The following is a 14,041-nucleotide window of genomic DNA, read 5'->3' on the forward strand; positions in this document are numbered from 1 at the left end:
CTCCTGCACCTGCAGGCAAATCAAAGAGTGAACAGTGTGGGACCGCAGTGCTCAGATGCACACTGTCGGCACTGCTGATCCCCTTCCCCTCTGATGCCAGCTTCCTGTTCCAGAGCAGGGGATCGGCAGAGCCAACAGCACATGTCCTAACTCTGCATCCCCATGCCTGCTACTCCTTACTTAGGGAAAAGCTATGGGAGAGAGGCAGGGGATAAGCGGGGAAGGGAAAATAAGATGCTGGTACACTGTACTGATGCGTACCAATACACAAAAAAATCCCTCTTTATAATATGAATAAGCATGCACTTTTTTCTCTTGATCTTAATTAGGAGATGCAGCTAAATTTTAACTTATGCTTTGGGAGAAAGCTGTGCGTCAGAATTATATGAAGTTGCTAGTATCTTTCATCATGGTCTTTAAGCTAATGATGCTTCTTTAAGGGCACCATGGGGCTCATTTTTGAAAGGTGTCATAAAGCAGCATTTGGACAAATTTCTTCTCAAAACATCCAGATCGGTATTTTCAAAACCTATTTTGCAAACATTTATTTATACAATTTGTCTGCAGTGTGTCCAAATTACAAGAGGGTATATTGGGGGCATTTTGGGGGCAGGCTTCGAGCGAGCATAGGATGGGCTTAGGGCGTTCCTAACACTTGGGACGTTTTATAGCCATAATGGACCAAAACAAAAATGTCTAGGTCTAAAACTTCAATGTTTTGATCTAGACCTGTTTTTAGAATAAATAAGGCACAAAAAGATGTCCTAAATGACCACTGGAAGAAATGAGGGATGACCCCACTTCCTCCCCATGGTCACTGACCCCTCCTACCCCCATAGATGTGAATAAAAAGAGTAATTAACAACCTCTATGACAGCTTCAGATATGATAGCTATTTCTACTAGAGTAGCAGGCAAATCCCTGGAGTAGAGTGGTGGTTAGTGCAACACACTATAGAGAAGGGGACCAGGTCCATATCTCACTCTACCTGTCACACTTGTGGTGGAAACTTTGAACCCTCCAAAACTCACCAAAAACTTACTGTACCCACATATAGGTGACCCTTTCACCCATAAAGGTTGTTGAAATGGTGTACAGTTGGAGGCAGTGGTTTTGGAGGGCTCAGCAGACAAGATAAGGAGGCAATTATTGTGAGCCCTACAGGGACAGGGAAATATCCAGTGTGCCTGAATGTAATTCACCTTGAGCTACTACTGAAAAAGGGGTGTGCAAAATCAAAAATTAATAAAAGATAAGGGGGTAATAGTGAGATGTGTACCTGGGAGCTTTTATATGAAGTCTGCAGCAGTGCTCCCTAGGGTACCCCATTGCTCTCCTGGGATGCCTGTGTAGCCAGTCTACTAAGATTGCTGGCTCCTCCTACATTCCAATAGCTTGATTTTATGCATTTTGCACATGGACTTTTTTTTTTTTTTTCAAAAATGGACCAACAAGATAAATGCACAGAGCACAAAATTATCTAGCATGTGGCCATTTTCAGAAAAAAAATGTTTTTCTGTTTTGAAAATGGTTATGTTTCCTATGTAGATTTGGAATGTGAAGCACAAAGGAAGCCCACACAGAAATAATTTTCACTTAAGTACATTCTATAAGATTTAGGCATGGTATATAGAAAATGCTTAGTTGATATCCCAGCGCCTAAAATTATGTGCCTCTATTTACACAAACAAAAATGTGGCATAAATCCCTGCACGTAGATTTACGCAGACTGGGCCTAAATTTGGGAATGCCCACAAAAAGTCTATTCCCCCTGCCCACTGCACACTTTAGAATGTAGGCACAGTTTATTACAGCATATGCTTAGCGAGTTATGCATGTAAATTCCAATTATTTCCAATTAGTGTTCATTATTGCTTGTTAAGAGCTGTTAACAATGCTGATTGGCTTGTTAAGCCAATTAAGTTATACACATTGTTATGGAATATCTTAGATTTAGGTGCGGAATGCTAGGTGCAATATTACTATTACTACTACTTCTACTACTTATCAATTCTAAAGTACTACTAGACGTATGCAGCGCTGTACACTTGAACATGAAGAGACAGTCCCTGCTCCACAGAGCTTACAATCTAATTTGGACAGACAAACAGGACAAACAAGAGATAAGGGAATATTAAAATGATAAAATAAGGGTTCTGAACAAGTGAATAAGGATTAGGAGTTAAAAGCTGCATCAAAAAGGTGGGCTTTTAGCTTAGATGTGAAGACGGCCAGAGATGGAGCTTGACGTACTGGCTCAGGAAGTCTATTCCAGGCATATGGTGCAGAAAATGTTCGAAGTACAACTTAAATGTCATATTGAAAATATCCCCTCTGAGTTTTCTTGAAATGTATTATATTACAGTAGGTTTTTTGAAGAAAATGCTTTTCACTCTGTGTGTGTTGTAAGTTTATAGTTTTCATAACCAACTACTATATGATCAATTAGATATGCTCAATTCATTAAAGCAGGGGCGTAGCCATGGGTGGGCCTGGACGGGCCCAGGCCCACCCATTTTCCCTCCAGGCCCGCCCATCCTTCGCACGCTGTTGCTGCCCTTTTGTCCCACGGAAGCAGCGTTCAGCGTTTCCTTCCTGCCCTGTCTTTTCCCCAAGCTCCGCTGCATCGTCCCTGCAAGTGGAATCCTTCTCCTTTTCGGCCATTGCGCTGCGCTGCCGTTTACACAGGCAGCTTCGCTCCTCCCTGCCGCGTCCATTCTGGCCCTCTCTCTGATGCACTTCCTGTTAGAGCCGGATGAACGCGGTGGGGGAGAGCGAAGCTGCCTGTGTGTATGGCAGCGCAGTGTGACGGCCGAAAAGGAGAAGGATTCCACTTGCAGGAACGATGCAGTGGAGCTTGGGGAAAAGACAGGGCAGGAAGGGAACGCTGCCTCCGCTGGACAAAAGGGCTGCGACAGCGCGTGAAGGTTGTGGATGAGCGGGCCTGGAGGAAAAATGGCTGAGCGACTGGGACATGGGAGGGAGAGAGGAGGAAGGGACTTGAGGGAAGGGAGAGAGCTACTGGGACATGGGAGGGAGAGGAGGAAGGGACTTGAGGGAAGGGAGAGAGCTACTGGGACATGGGAGAGAGAGGAAGAAGGGACTAGAGGGAAGGGAGAGAGCTGCTGGACATGGGATGGAGAGGAGGAGGGGATTGGATGGGAGAGAGCTACTGGACATGGGAGGGAGAGGAAGAAGGGACTGGAGGGAAGGGAGAGAGCTGCTGGGACATGGGAGGGAGAGGAAGAAGGGACTGGAGGAAAGGGAGAGAGCGTCTGGGACATGGGAGGGAGAGGAAGAAGGGACTGACGGAAAGGGAGAGCTGCTGGGACATGGGAGGGACTGGCGGGAAGGGAGAGAGCTACTGGACATGGGAGGGAGAGGAGGAAGGGACTGGAGAGCTGCTGGACAAGGGAGAAAGAGGAAGAAGGGACTAGAGGGAAGAGAGCTGCTGGACATGGGAGGATAGGGAGAGAAAGAGGGGAGATGGATGAAAGGATGCAGAGAGAAAGGGGAGAAACTAGAAGGATGTGGAGAGAGGGAGGAGACTGAACAGAAAAGGGTAGAGAGATAGACACTGGATAGAAGGAGAGGGGAGATAGAGACACTAGATGGAAGGATCAGGAGAGAGGGTAGATGAGTGGAAGGATAAGGAGAGAAAGAGGGAAGACACTGGATGGAAGGTAGGGAGAAAAAGGGACACTGGATGCAAAAGAAAGAGGGGAGACACTGGAAGGATGGGGAGAGAAAGAGGGGAGCAGCTGGATGGAAAGAGGGAGAGGACAGAGTAGGGAAAGACTGGAGAATAAGAGGAAGGGGCATGTGGCGAACAAGGGTGAGGAAAAGATGAAAAGCCATAGGTGATGAATGAACAGGAAACCCTGGCAAGAGAAAGATGAAGGAAAGCAGAATCTAGAGACTGGGAGCAACACAATGAGAAAAGGTAAATGGCCATTCAACAAAAGTAAAGAAAATAATTTTATTTTTAATTTAGGATAAAGTAATATGGTACCTGTGTTAATAAAGTTTCAGAGACCAATACTTCCTTCCTTAGGTCAGGAGAGGATACCATAACAGCATTATACTGACCTGAGGCAGGAGGTTTTGGCCTCTGAAAGCTCACTGAAAAGTGTGACTAAATTTTGCTGGGGGAGGGGGGTAGAGAGAAACTTTTGTGCCCACCCACTTTGGGTTCAGGCCCACCCAAAATTGGCAGTCTGGCTACGCCACTGCATTAAAGCATAGTAGAATTTATTTGTTTTCTATGTAATTGCTATTTATTTATATTTTAAATGATTTTGTGTGAGAGGTTTTCATTGGTTTTAATTTATTTAATTTTTTAAAATAGATATGATTAATTAGAATACAATTTGGAATATTATGGGTCCCTTTTACAAAATGGCGGTACGTGTACAGCTGCTTTGCCATACACCAATCTGGCACTATCGCCAGGCTCCTACAGGATCCTGGTGGTAGTGTTTGCCCCCAACATGCAGCCTTTCTGACACATCAGATTTTTAAAAAAAATGTTGTATCAGGGGCTTACCCGGCAGTAATCGGGCAGGTCAGGGTAATGCGGGAGCCCTTACCTCATCCTAAATAGGTGGTAGTAAGTGCTCCCACCGGGAAATAGCTATGCGGCGAGTATTTCACTTACCTCACGGCCATTTCTGTCCCTGCCCAGAACTTCCTTTTCCCTGGCAGTGGTAAAAGGGGGGGGGGGTGGCCTTGGAGCACTGGAAACACTTTTACCACTGCTTGGTAAAAGGGGCCCTATGGTTCTTAAATTTGATTCAATTAATTATTGATTTATTTATCATTACTTATATATATATATATATATATATATATATATATATATATATATATATATATATATATATATATATATATATATATATATATATATATATATATATTTTTTTTTTTTTTTTTTTGCATTTGGATGTTTGACCCCCTGATGCAGTTTAGTTAGGCAAAACAAGGTCAATTTGGGTATATATGGTTTCTCTATAATAAAGCTGATGAAATTATGATCCTGGTCTACTCCCTATGTTTGGCATTCCTAGTGTCTACCATATTTTTAACTTGACACATGAGCATATGGGTTTTGCTTACTTTGCCAGGTCATCTGGGTGTATTCCCAGACTCTCCTTGCTGCAGCAGGGTCTGACCTCGGGCCCCAGACCAATATAGAGTGCCCTCATGGGAAAGCACCAGGTGTGCCAGGAGGTTGCTCACTGCCTCAGATAAGTTTCTCTCCTTCCTAATAGCGGGGTGGAGGAGTAGCCTAGTGGTTAGTGCAGCAGACTTTGAACCTGGGGAACTGGGCTTGATTCCCACTGCAGCTCTGGGCAAGTCACTTAATCCTCCATTGCCCAGGTACCAATAAGTACCTGTGTATGTTATGTAAACCTCTTTGTAATTGCAAAATCCACAGAAAGGTAGTATATCAAGTCCCATTTCCCTTTCCCTAAAGAGGGTACACTAGCAGCTGCTGTGTAATGCAGAATTGGAAACATGCCATTGTAGGCCAGCAGGGCAAGTCATGGGGGAGTAGAAGAAAGCATGTGGAAATGGCTGACAAGGCATTATTTACACATGCCCATTACATGAGGAAATATTGCAAAGTGCTGCCATTTGCATGTAGATGTGACCATGGCCTGCCCAGTTGTTTTCTAAGTGTAGTCTGGCACAATGCTGAAGTAGACATGTATATTGATCTTTCAATGTCCAACATGTGTTGATGTCCCTTTAGGCAAAGGCATTCTATCCCTAGATTTGGTGATTTTGTTTTTAGCTCACTTGCATGTGAATATTCCCAATTCATGTTTTGTTTCCATGTCATTCTCTGGGAGGCAAAGTTATACCTATTTTAGATTGACCTCCATGATCACCGCTGCTTTTTGTGAAATACTGAGCCCAGCTTTCAGGTGTGTACCTAGACCTCTATTTCTTCTAAAATATGTTCTGTCAAAAATGTTAGGCTAGGATGATCTCCAAAGAAACTTTGTTTATATTCAGATAACCCAGCATCAGAGAAAAGATAACTTGTGAAATTCCAGGTCTTCCTATCAAAATGCTAAAATTGACAGCTTGAATGTTTTTGATATAAAATAAAACATCCCCTGTGATTATTTTCCTATTTGAGGCACAAAAAGAAAAAAAATGTGTTTGTGATAGAAGGGAAGAGGGGAGGGAAATAAAGATGCCGTCAGCCCAGTCTAACAGGGGACACAGTTTCTGGTCCTTTTCACACATATTGTCTGCCATTGTACTAGCAGACACGCTCCATTCATGGCTCTTCTCTTTCCCCTTTTCAAGATTATGCCCAATGGTCTTGCTCTGTTTGTTGTCAAGAATGAGCTGCTGGAGTAGGAATGTTTCCCAGATGGGAGGTGAAGAGGTCAGTCTGGACCTCTGGACATTTGTAGCACTAACTTGCAGACATGTCATGCGAAAGCCGTGTGATCCTTTGAGCATTGACAGTGGTTTGTTTGTATGTATGCTGCACAGCAGAGTTCAGATCATGAGATTTGCTGTCAGGTCATCTGCCATGAAATCCATTATGAAAAGCACCCAGAAAGTGATGCTTGGCTTGAAATCCCTAGTTTACTGCATTGAAAAACTTATCAGTGGTTTTATTAGCCTTATTTATAAAACTTTTCATTGCAAAACCAAACATAAAATGTTAGTTGAATAAATCTATCATTGAAATTTCTTTTTTTATGGTCATAGATTTGCCATTCTTAAAGGAAAGGTTATCTTTAGATTATTTATAACAGTTCACAGTTTAATAAACCACCGAGACTCAATATAAAGCTATTTGTGACTATAAAACCTTGTATATAAGCAAACTGTTTTGTATAAGAAAAAATTGTACATAGTGTGTGAACATGGTAGCATTGGAGGGCGCTAGAGAGCTTGCTTTGGACTGGTAAGAGATTTGATCTCTGAGGAACAAATCAAAAATCAGTTTGCCCTATAAGAAAAATTTCTGTAGCTCCCAAATACTTGTCCTCAGAGATAATGATCATGGTCATTCTTAAATCATCCAAAACAGAAATGGCTTTTGAGGTGTCACTAAAGTCAAAAGGTCAGCACAGGACCCTCAATCAGCATAAAAAATGACAGCTGATAAGGACCTTGAAGCTGAAACCTCCCATATACCCCCACAGTCTATGGTGACTAAAGTTGCAGCCACAAATTTGACAGTGCGGCCAAATTGCACACGCAACTTAATTGCTTAAGCCAATTGACGCTGATAATTGGTCAATAATGAGCAATGATTGGCACTAATTAGAATTTGTGTGTGTACAACTTTCTAAATGTATTCTGTAAAGTGGTGCATGTAAATTCTAATGCATTGATCTCAAAAGTGGGCATGGCCATGGGAGAGGCAGGGGCGGGTCATAAGCATTTCTAGAAACTATCCACACTGTTATAGAATAAGCCAAATCCACACCTAAGTTAGGTTTTAGGTGGCATAAGTGGTCATGCCTAAATTTAATCATGGTTCTGGGCACTACTCATATTCTATAAACTGTGCCTAATGCTACAGAATAGCGCTATGTGCCTTTTTTGTTTCTGCATCAATTTTTCAGCACCATATATAGAATCTACTACATAATGTTTATAAAGAAGCTGTAAATCCCTAAAAGTACTGATGACACAGAACCATGGTGCAACTAGATATTAGAATGAAAAGCAACTTCCCTTACAGGACTTGAAAGAATACATAGAGGGTGCAAATCTCTACAGGTCACCCAAAGTTAGGCATGTAAACTGTATGCACTAAGCCCAGGATTCTACGTATCATGCCAAGATTTATGCACAGAAATCAAAGTGTATTCCATAAAAATGTGCATAACTTAATATGTAAACAGCATAATTAATCCTAATAACTGGATGTTAACAAGAAATTATTAGCACTGTCATTAATTAGAATTTACGTGCACTACTCTCTAAGCATATTCTGTAAAGTGGTGCATGTAAATTCTAAGTTGCATCGTTGAACAGTGGGCGTGGTTATGGGTGTGGAATGGGCAGATCATTGGCATATCTAAAATCTATGTGCATTGTTATAGAATACACCCACTCTGTGCCTAATGTAGGTTTATACCAGGTTTTAGTTGGCGTAATTGACCTTGACTAAATTTAGTCCCATGGACTTGTGCTCAGTGTATTCTATATACAGTGCAGAAATTTAGGCTTATTCTATAAAGTACGCCTAAATTAAAGTATACTTTATAGAAAATGCCTAAGCGAATTTCATTTTGGCATCAAATTTTAGGCATGATATATAGAATATACATAAGAACATAAGTATTGCCATACTGGGACAGACCGAAGGTCCATCAAGCCCAGCATCCTGTTCCCAACAGTGGCCAATCCAGGTTACAAGTACCTGGCAAGATCCCAAAACAGTACAGTACATTTTATGCTGCTTATCCTAGAAATATCAAAAGTATAAAGAAATGGCACCGCACCAGCCAAATTCTATTGAAACATACACAACTAAAGGGTGGATGGGGCTTAATCAGCTGTATGTATCATTATTAGATTAGAAGGAAGTGTCTCATACAGTCACTGAAGCACCATTATAGTGTGCTATATCAAAGCATATGCTTATGTGACATTTTCTAATCATAGAACCTCCAACCTCCGATAGTGCAAACAATTGCTTAATCAGTGTCCTCAAAAACTTAGTCCAAATCAAAAACCGTGAAACAAATTTTTGTTATTTTTATAAGCACTAACGGTGTACATAAATCTTGAAAGGTATATATATCCTAGAAATAAGCAGTGGATTTTCCCCAAGTCCATTTTAATAACGGCTTACGCACTTTTCTTTTAGGAAGCTATCCAAACCTTTTTTTAAAAACCCCACTAAGCTAACTGCTTTTACTACATTCTCTGACAACGAATTCCAGAGTTTAACTACACGCTGAGAGAAGAATATTTTCTCTGGTTCGTTTTAAATTTACTACTTTGTAGTTTCATTGTGTGCCCCCTAGACCTAGTATTTTTGGAAAGAGTCCTAAGCATGAATTATGTAATGAGAATTAAATGCTTAATTGTCATTAAAGAATACTAGCATAAGTCCACAGATGCTTATGTAACTTTAGGTGCAACCACTTACTCTAGCTCTATGGCAGGCATAAATACAGTAGTAACGTTCATTACTGACACTGTTCAAAAAGCTTAGCAAAAAAACTGCATTGTATGTCACTGTCCCACTCATGCCTTTCCCACTTTCATGCCCCCTCCCAGTTAAGTGCTCTAGAATTTATGAACTAATATTAAGGAAGAGTACTTAAGTGCCATTATGCAAGTAACTGCTAATTAGGGTCAGTTAGTGCCAATTAACTCCAACAATTGATTATTGTTTTTTAGGGTCAATTCACATCTAACTAGGCAATTAACTTACACATGTAACTGGCAATATTCTATAACCATATAGTCCCTTCATTCCCACCAAGTAGTATATGTAATCAATCTTGTTAGCAAACCAATGCTGATATACGAGTCCCTCGTTAATATGTGTTCAAATATAATAATTTTTCAATAAAGTTGGTGACCTCAGCTGTGCAACTTCCTTGTGTCTTCACACTATTTATTCCAAGTTAAATCTGCACTCTCCTCCTCATCGGTACACCCAGCTGACAAGCTTCAATTAAACTCATGGATCTGAGTAAAGTTACAGCACAGAGGTGAAAGAGGTTTTCAGAAATGTGAGGGCAGTAACCCCCTCCCCCCCCAAAAAAATAAATAAAGCCAGTTTGGGGAACACTCTATTCAACATGGATAAAGTCTCTATGAATGATAAGACATAGGGAACAGGAACATGTGCTCAAGAAGAGCCTACTACAGAGAACTATAGAATGACAAAGATTTGTAGTCCTATCATATTTAAAGACACAGGGACTGAACCTGAATATATATAGCCAGGTTTAGTCCCTGTGTCTTTAAATAGGATAGGACTGCAAATCTTTGTCATTCTGTAGTTCTCTGTGATAGGCTCTTCTTGTGCACACGTTCCTGTTCCCTGTATCTTATGGGCAGTGGTGTGCTGGTAAATTTTTAACCACAGGCTCTATCCTCGGTCCACCTCTACACCCCCCTCCAAATTGCAGAGCTGGCTATACCAGGGGAGAGAGCCTGGGGGGGGGGGGGGGGGGGGCAATGCATTACTCTCTCTGGGAATTTTTTTTTAAATGCTCCCAGGTTCCAATCTAATTCATGTTTAATGTGGGATAAAATGCCATAAATAAGTAAATAAATAGATAGATAGAAACTCTGAACGTTGAGCACCTGATTCCCGTAACATAATGTCTGTTTTAAAAGCCCTTTACCAGGAGAAAAAAAATCACTGCACCAATAACAGGGTTAAGTGTCCCTATAACCAGCCCCTCCAAATGACAAACTGATTACGATTTATAACAAATTACTACTCTACCTATGAAAGTTATTCCCTTATTATACTTCCTCTGTGTACATCCCTATGCACAAGCTGGCGGCATTTTTAAAAATTTTACTTTTTTTTTTCTTACAGTATCCTCCCCACCCCACCTCATCTCACCTACCTATTACAGACCTTCTCCTCGCTCCCCCAAGCCAAAGGGTTCCACTCCCAGCGCATACCTGAAGGCAGCGTCCATGGTGGTCTAGTGGATTCTTCGGGGCAGGAAAGATCGCCAGTCTTTTCTGCCCACAGCCGGCGCTGACCCTCCTCCTGCCGCATCTTCTCTAAAATGGCTGCCGAGACTTACAAGGGCGGCCTCACAAGACTTCAGCTAAAGTCTCGCAAGGCTGCCTCTGAAAGTCTCGGCAGCCATTTTTAAAGAGCGATGCAGCTGCAAGAGGGTCAGTGTTGGCAGCGGGCAGGAAAAACATTTTTGCCAGCCTATATGCCAGCCTCAAATGTCATACCCAGCTCCCTGACAGCAGTATGCAGATCCCTGGAGCAGTTTTTAGTGGGTGCACTGCACTTCAGGCAGGTGGACCCAGGCCCATCCCCCCCACCTGTTACACTTGTGATGGTTAATGTTGAGCCCTCCAAAACAACCCAAAACCCACTGTACCCATATGTAGGTGCCCCCCATCACCCCTTAGGGCTATGGTAATTGTGTAGACTTGTGGGAAGTGGGTTTTGGGGGGGCTCAGCACACAAGGGAAGGGTGTTATGCACCTGGAAGCTAATTTTTTTTTTTAAAGATTTTTTAAGTGCCCCCTAGGGTGCCCGGTTGGTGTCCTGGCATGTCAGGGGGGCTAGTGCACTACAAATGCTGGCTCCTCCCACGGCCAAATGCCATGCATTTCGCTGGGTTTGAGATGGCTGGGTCCGGTTTCCATTATGACTGAAAATCGGAGCCGGCCATCTCATCTAAACCCGGCGATCCGCAGATGATCCTATTCTAAACTCGGCGAACGATTTGGCCGGCGCCAAGCGTATTTCGAAAATACGCTTGGCTCCACCCGCTTACAGCGCCAGCCCCGAAGATGGCCTGCCATCAATTTCACCGGCACCGTTTCATTATTCCCCTCAGAGTGAACTAGTTGAGATCAGATTCTAGTCTGCTGGGCAGAAAAATAACTTTTGTTCAACACTTCAGAACTCTGATTTAACTGACAGTCAAGCTTAGTGTTTTGTGACAGCAATTTTGCAAGGACTGTAACAACTATTCTACAAGAAAGTGAGATGAGCGAAGGTAGAAAGACATGCTATGGAGAGACAAACACATGGAGGAAACAGAAATGAAAGTAATGAAAGGAAGACTGGAAAATAATACATAATAGAGAAGGAATGTGAAAGCAGAAAGGAAAGAAGAGAAGATCAAGAATAAGCAGAGGCAGTAAATTGAAAACTATTGACACAAAGGTTGGAAAATTGTTTAATAAAGATTTCTGTGCTAGCTGGGTTGGGTCAAGGGTGGGGAGTAGCTGGTATTTTGCTGTTTTCCTTCAGTCCTATGGTCACAAAGATAAATTAATTATTTTACTGGAGGGACATGGGAGGAGGGGACAGGAGGGAAAAATCTATTTAAAAATGTATCCTCTTTGGCAATTCTATAATGGAGAAGACCTAAAGTCAAATCTCATAGAAGAATAGAAAATAAAGACAGATAAAGACCATGGCCTATCCAATCTGCCCATCCATGATATCTACTATCCCTTCCTCTCCCTTACAAATCCAATGTTCTTGTTCCAAGCTGAAAGAGGAATGGAGTGTTATCATCATTTCCCTTTTTCACAAAAACAAAACAATCATCTGCAAGGCTGAAGTGGTATACATTCAGGAACAATAGGTATTCTTCTCTCCATGGAGAGCTCACAAAAAATTAAAATAAAATTTAATTAAAAAAAAAACCCAAAGAACTGAAGCGTAATTTGAACGAGGATCCCTTAGTTCTCAGCCCACTGCTCTAAACATTAGGCTACTCCTCCACTCCACGTGGACTTCTGTGTGGTCATTTTACAATATGGATGTTCCTATGCTGTACCTTGTTTTGCCCTACTCATAATCTGGACATTTCTGTTGTAAAATGGATGTTTATGCTGGATGTCACCAGCACATGGATGTCTGCTTCTCTTGTATTTTACAACGTACTACTCATCAGCAGATTCTGTTCTAAAATGTTAGCACCACCAGCGATGTATCAACTGGGATGTCATTTCTAAAAAGCTGTTCCACGTGTGTGAATTGAACTAAAAAAATGTGGAAAAGTTTAAAATATCCTGAAAAAAGCCAATTTTGTTTCTTTGTTTGTGCACATTCCTTCTACCTAATGGTTAAAAATTCAAGCTTTGATGAACACTGAGGGTCCTTTTACTGAAGTGTGTTAAAATTTTGCAGTTACCATGGCTTAATGGAGAAAACCAACACACGGTAGCTGCAAATCTATCATGACAATTTTGGGAGCATGCCCGGCATTTTTCATTGCAGGTTGTGGGTTAACATTTGGGTTAGCTTGTGGTAAATCAGAACCTCCTATTTAGGGAGGCAGTAAGAGTCCCGCTCTAATATACATTAGTCAGTGCACGATAAGTGCTGCACTTTAATTGCGATACCCTGACCACACCTATTCTCTACCCATGCCCTGCCTAGTTTCGCCCCTAAGATGAAATTCCCTTAACATGAAACGTAGTATGCAGTGACCCAAAATATATGGCAAAAGCGGTGTGTGCCTTTGTGCATTAGGTATTACAATGAGCTAAACTGTGCATTAACAGCCTGTCTCACTTTAGTAAAATGGCCTCTAAGGGTCAGAGTCTATTTATGGCGCCTAAAAAATCTGCGCAGAATTAAGCATATTCTATATAATTTAGGCATGGTGTATAGAATATGCATAATTGATATTGTAGCACCTTAATCTATGAGTGTCCATTTATGCCAATAAAAAACCTGGTGTAAATCCTTGCATGTAGATTTAGGTGCACTGATCTGTAATTACACGCAGAAAGTTTGGAATGCACGTGAAATGCCCATAAATACGTCCATAAAAATGCCTCTTTTAAGCTGCGTGTGTTTATTTTGAACTGTGTGCTTTACAAGTTAGGTGCAGTTCTTTATAGAATATGCTTAGCGATTTCCACGCATAAATTGTAATTATTGCCAATTAGTGCTCATTATTGCTTGTTATGTGCTGTTAAAAACACTGATTACCTTGTAACTCCAATTAAGTTACGCACATATCTCCGCATGGAATCTAGCCACCATATATAGAATCTTGCGGTTAGCATCCTGGTAGCTTTTAGTGGGGCAAAATGAAAGGCCACAGAAGCTGGAAGAAATTAATTCTAAACAGTGCATTTTTTTCTAGCGAAAAAGGTGCTGGTACTCAAATGCTGGGCCACCCTACAGGGGTGGGGTGGGGTGATCACTGAGGGACCCACCCCACAATAGCCAGGCCCACTGCAACCAGTCACAGAATCTATGACAAGGCAGAGTTGGAGTATAGAGCCTGAGCTCTTTCATTAAAACTTGGGGACCATGGGTCAATTTTATCAGACAATGGAAAAGGTGCTGGTACTCAGTAGC

The sequence above is a fragment of the Microcaecilia unicolor genome, chromosome 3 (assembly GCF_901765095.1).
Source record: "Microcaecilia unicolor chromosome 3, aMicUni1.1, whole genome shotgun sequence".
NCBI lineage: Eukaryota > Metazoa > Chordata > Amphibia > Gymnophiona > Siphonopidae > Microcaecilia > Microcaecilia unicolor.